This window comes from Nicotiana tomentosiformis, chromosome 2, assembly GCF_000390325.3.
Source record: "Nicotiana tomentosiformis chromosome 2, ASM39032v3, whole genome shotgun sequence".
Classification (NCBI taxonomy): Eukaryota; Viridiplantae; Streptophyta; class Magnoliopsida; order Solanales; family Solanaceae; genus Nicotiana; species Nicotiana tomentosiformis.
This window is the reverse complement of record NC_090813.1, coordinates 66,506,504-66,512,619: the sequence shown is the minus strand read 5'-3', so window position 1 is coordinate 66,512,619 and position 6,116 is coordinate 66,506,504.

Genomic DNA, 6,116 nt, shown 5'->3' with positions numbered 1-6,116 from the left:
ACCTTTAATGGATTTTGGGTCGTGACAAAGTCACTAGTCATTTTAGATGCTCGCCAAATCTGAAAAAATTCAGAGGTTATTTATATTCCTCGGAAACCCCCGCCTATGTCACCATTTAATATTTCTTGGCCCGGACTCTTAAATCTATTCCGCCGCAAACTACCGAATATACTACTGTAGGATCTTCCGCTGCTTTTGTTGTTATTGCTCTCACCTGTCATCACTCTACGTAATTTTATAAACCGATTTATGCTTGTAGCTACCTCCGGAGGGAATTTGTCTCTCCGATTGATCTTTCCTGCAGCTGGACCGCACCTTCGCTTCGCAATCCTAATCCTAATAAATACCACGTGAAGCGCGTGATCACCTAGATTCCTAATGCCACCCCCGATTTACCGGTAAAGAAACGAGATGGAAGCACGATCCGGATTAACCTCGACTAAAGCCGAGGGGTACCACGTCTTAGACCCCGGGGAGGACGAATGGTGCACTCGAGACCAAGTACGACTGAGCATTTGGTCCAAGCATAGTGAAGGTTCAAGACTAAGGGAGAAAAAATGGTTAGGAATGATAAGCGAGGAGCCGTCATATAACGACCCGCCCGGTCGTTTCGGGAGGTATAGCCCCATTTCCCCCATTTCTGTTTCCTTTATGCTCTTAAGCTATATTATGATATACCGGGTTAGTTGATTCGGGCCCAGAGTGGTTTCAGAGTGAATTGAGACACTTAGTCTCTTAAGTAAAAACTTAAGTTGGAAAAGTCAACCAGATGTTGACATATGTGTAAACGATCTTGGATTTGAATTCTGATGGTTCCGTTAGCTCCTTTAGGTGATTTTGGACTTAGGAGTGCGTCTGGAATGTGATTTGGAGGTCCGTGATAGAATTAGGCTTGAATTGGCAAAATTAGAAATTTGGCAATTTCGGTTGGCAGTGAAAAAATTTGATATCGCGGTCGGAATGGAATTTCGGAAGATGGAGTAGGTTCGTAGTGTTATTTTTGATGTGTGTGCAAAATTTAAGGTCATTCAGACGTGGTTTGGTTAGTTTCGGCATCGATTGCCGAATTTGAAAATTTAAAAGTTCTTAAGCTTGAATCCGACGGTAATTTGATGATTTGATGTTGTTTTGGGTGATTCGAAGGTTTGACTAAGTTGGTATTTTTTGTTGAGGTCCCGAGGGACTCGGGGTGATTCTGAGTGGTTAACGGATTTGTCGAAGTTGGAAAATGCAGCTGAAGCTGCTGCTAATGCTATTTTCACACCTGCGGAAGAAAGAGTCGCAGGTGCGAGGCCGCTGGTGCGCCTGGGGAGTTCACAGGTGCGGGCAATACTGGGCTAGGTAGGATGCGCAGGTGCGAGTTGGAGGTCGCATCAGCAAGCCCGCAAGTGCAAAACCTGGGGTGCAGATGCGGAAAGGGGGGATGCTGGACAGGCTTCGCAGATGCGGCGCGCCACGTGCAGTAGCGACGAGTCTGCCATAGATGGGGAGACTAAGCAGATTAGTGAGTTGCGCATGTGCGGCTCCTTGGACCGCAGGTGCAATCGCGCGGGTGCGAGTAAATGGTCGTAGGTGCGAGAAGCCTGGGCAGAGGGTACATATTGCACACTTCACGAATTTTGGTATATTCTTCACCATTTCTATTCGGTTTTGGAGCTTCTGGGAGAGATTTGAAGAGGGAATCAAGGGGGTTTTAATTGAGGTAAGTTACTTGAGCCCTAATACTCGTATATATGGTGATTTTCCCATTGTTTAATCATGTAATCAGTGAAAATGAGGGGTTAGGGCTTGGAATATTTGGAGAGTAATTTAAGGATTTGAAGGACCAAACAATGTCGGATTTTGATGAATTTGGTATGGTTAGATTCGTTAGCGAATGAGCTTTCTAGTTTTGTAAATTTTGTCGGATTTCGAGACGTGGACCCGAGGGCCGGGTTTGAGCCAATTTTGGGTTTTGGTCTAATTTTGTAGCTTTTTCTTGTGGAATTAATTCCATTAGCGTGTATTGATGGTATTGTACTGATTGTGAATAGATTCAGAGCATTTGGAAGCCGAGTCCAGAGGCAAGAGCATTGCGGGGTAGAGATTTGACCGGTTCGAGGTAAGTAACGATTGTAAATCTAGTCCTGAGGGTATGAAACCCCGGATTTCGTATCATTCTACTATTTTGAGGTGACGCACATGCTAGATGACGGGCGTGTGGGCGTGCACCATTGGGGATTTGTGACTTGGTCCGTCCTGTAGAAACTGTAAAGTTGCATATTTTGTTGAAACTATATGATACTTATATGTTTTAGAAAGAGTTTATGTAAATTGGGTTGAATGCCATGTTTGGGCCTTGTGCCAGTGCTGTTTGGACCCTTAGGGGCCTTTTCTTACTATCCTCTCATTGTTTTCGATTGAAAATCTATACTCAGTCATGGTTATACTTGTTTACTCCATAACTCAGTTTTATGATTCTATTTTGATGCATATAAATGTTGTTTTGGGCCGAATGCCCTGTTTTTACTGAAATGCCTGAGTGGCTTGAGAGGTTTATGACTGAGTGAGGCCGAGGGCCTGATTTGTGAGGATATTTATGGGATCGGGCTGCACACCGCAGCATGTTGCATATTGATGGGATCGGGCTGCACGCCGCAGCATGTTGCATATTTATGGGATCAGGCTGCACGCCGCAGCATGTTTGATATCGGCCGAGGGCCTGAGTGATTTATGCCATGATTTGGCTAGATATAGCGCTTGGGCTGAAGGAGCCCCTCCAGAGTCTGTACACACCCCCAATGAGCGCAGGTACCTACTGAGTGCGAGTGTCGCGTGCCAAGTGCCGAGTTCTGAGTGACTGGGAGGCATGAGTGATTGTGAGGTATGCTTGAGTGGCAAAGAGTGATTGTGAGGTATACCCGAGTGGCACGAGTGACTGTGAGGTTTGCCCGAGAGGCTGTATATGAGTGATGTTTTGCCCGAGGGTCTGTTTATGATTTCATCATTTTTGCTCACCTTTGCATTTGTCCTCTGTTTGAAAACTGTTGAAAAATATCTTTAAATGATTTTTACTAGAACTGGAATTAACGAGATGTTTTGATTCAAATTCTAATTTTTAAAGTATGGGTATTTTACTGAGATTTCCTGATATGAATGTTATATGCTTTATTTCTCGTCACTACTGCTTAATCTTTATTTATTGTTGTTACTTACTGAGTTGGTGTACTCACGTTACTCCATGCACCTTGTGTGCAGATCCAGGTGAAGCTGGACACGGTAGCGGTTGTTTATTGTTCTGATTGCAGATTTTCCCGGGGATAGTAAGGTTGCTGCCTGGCGATCGCAACCCTGCTCTTCTCCCTCTTATCTTCCTCTAGTCGTATTTAGCATATTTTCCAGGCTAAGTTAGCCTTGATATTATTAGACAGATTGTAGTAGATGCTCATGACTAGTGACACCCCGATGTCGGGCTTTTCCTTTCACACTTTTATTTTAATTGGAACTCATTTATGAAGGTTTTATGTTAAACAGCATTGAAATTAAAATATCGGTTTATTTTGGAAATGAGTTGGCTTGCCTAGTTCCACGATAGGCACCATCATGACAGGGGTTAGTTTGGGTCATGACAGATTGGTATTAGAGCCTAGGTTACATAGGTCTCATGAGTCATGAGTGGGTTTAGTAGAGTCCTACGGATCAGTACGGAGACGTCCGTAATTATCTTCGAGAGGCTGCAGAACCCTTAGGAAAATTTTACTTTCTTGTATTCTATCGTGCGAAATTGATTCAGCTTGAAACATAACTCTTTGAATTCATTCCACGCATTCGTATGCGCACATGGGCGCTCGGTATCAGTTGTGCATCGCTGGCATGTGATTCTATGAACGAGGTTCGAGATGTGTATTATGTGTTTTGGTGATGGGTTAGTCTAGAGGACTTGAGGCTAGGTTTAAACCATAGTTTAGGCTCGGTAGCTTCAGTTGTGTCACGACCCAAATAAACCCCTGTCGTGATGGCACCTATCGTGGAACTAGACAAGCCGGCTCATTTCCAAAACAAACCGATATTTTCATTTCAAAGATAATTTCAGTTCTATTTAAAATAAAACCTCTGTAAAAGAGTTCAAATCAAAATAAAAGTGCAGAAGGAAAAGACCGACATCGGGGTGTCACTAGTCATGAGCATCTACTACAAACTATCTAACAATATCAAGGCTAACTCATTCTGGAAAATGACTAAATACAACTATAGGAAGATAAGAGGGAGAAGAGCATGGGCTGCGATCGCCAAACAGCAACCTTGCTATCTCCAAGAAAATCTGCAACCAAAACAATCAATAACCGCTACCATGTCCAGGTACACCTGAATCGGCACACAAGGTGCAGGGAGTAACGTGAGTACACCAACTCAGTAAGTAACAATAGTAAATAAAGACTGAGCAGTAGTGACGAGCAATAAAGAATATAACATTCATATCAGGAAATCTCAGTAAAATACCAGATGCTTTTAAAATCAGGGTTTGAATCAAAACATCTCGTTTAACCCAGTTCCAGTAAAACTCATTTAGAGATATTTTTTAACAGTTTTCAGACAGAGGAAGAATGCAAAGGTGAGCAAAAATTATGAAATCATAAACATCTCCTCGGGCAAAACATTACTCATATACAGCTCCTCGGGCAAACCTCACAGTCACTTGTGCCACTCGGGCATGCCTCACAATCACTTGCCACTCGGGCATACCTCACAATCACTCATGCCTCCCAGTCACTCAGCACTCGGCACTCGCACTCAGTAGGTACCTGCACTCACTAAGGGTGTGTACAGACTCTGGAGGGGCTCCTTCAGCCCAAGCGCTATAATCTGTACGGACAACTCACGTGCTGCACGGACAACTCATGTGCTATAATAATAAAGTATGTTGCAGGCAGGCAGCCCCGATCCATACTCATCCTCACAAATGAGGCCCTCGACCTCACTCAGTCATAACCCTCTCAAGCCACTCGGGCATTACAATAAAATAGGGCATTCTGCCCAAATCATTTATATGCATCCAAGTAGAGTCATAAAACTGAGTTATGCGGTAAACAAGTATAAACATGACTGAGTATATATTTTCAGTCGAAAAAAATGAGAGAATAGTAAGAAACAGCCCCTAAGGGTCCAAACAGCACTGGCGCAAGGCCCAAACATGGCATTCAGCCCAATTTACAGAAACTCTTTCTAAAATATATAAGTATCATATAGTTTCTACAAAATATGAAACTTTACAGTTGCTACGGGACGGACCAAGTCACCAATCCCCAAAGGTGCACGCCCACACGCCCGTCACCTAGCATGGGCATCACCTCAAAGTAGTAAAATAATACAAAATCCGGGGTTCCATACCCTCGAGACTAGATTTACAATCGTTACTTACCTTAAGCCGTGAAATTCTTATTCTGCAATGTCCTTTCGTGGTAAATTGGTCTCCAAACGCCTCGAATCTGGTCATAAATAATTCATTTCAGTCAATAAAATTCATTGGAATTAATCCCATAAGAAAATAATTATTTTCCATAAAATTCCGAAAATTAGCTACGTCTCGAAACACAAATGTTACAAAATCCGGAAGCCCATTCAACCACAAGTCTAACCATACCAATTTTACCAAAATTCGACCCCAACTCGACCCTCAAATCTTCAATTTAAACTAAGAGGGTTTTTAAATTTTCCCAACTCAATTCACCAATTAAATGATAAAAACAACCATAGATTCGGGTAATTTAACCAACTATTGAGTTAAGAACACTTACCCCGTTGTTTTCTCTGAAAATCACAGAAAATCGCCTCAAATCCGAGCTCCAAATCGTCAAAATCAGAACTTAAACTCTCTGCCCAAACATTTGCTCTACGCGATCGCGAAGAACAATTTCTATCGCCCAGATTTTACTCTACGCGATCGCGGATTTTCCCACGCGATCGCGATGTACAACATCACAGACATACGCGATCGCGGACTATTCCACGTGATCGCGAAGAACAAAACGCGTGACTTCTACTCCGCTCCACTTACTTTACGCAAACGCGACCTTCGTCACGCATTCGTGAGTCACAAAATTCCAGAGCTACGCGATCGCGAAGCACAAATTGCCACT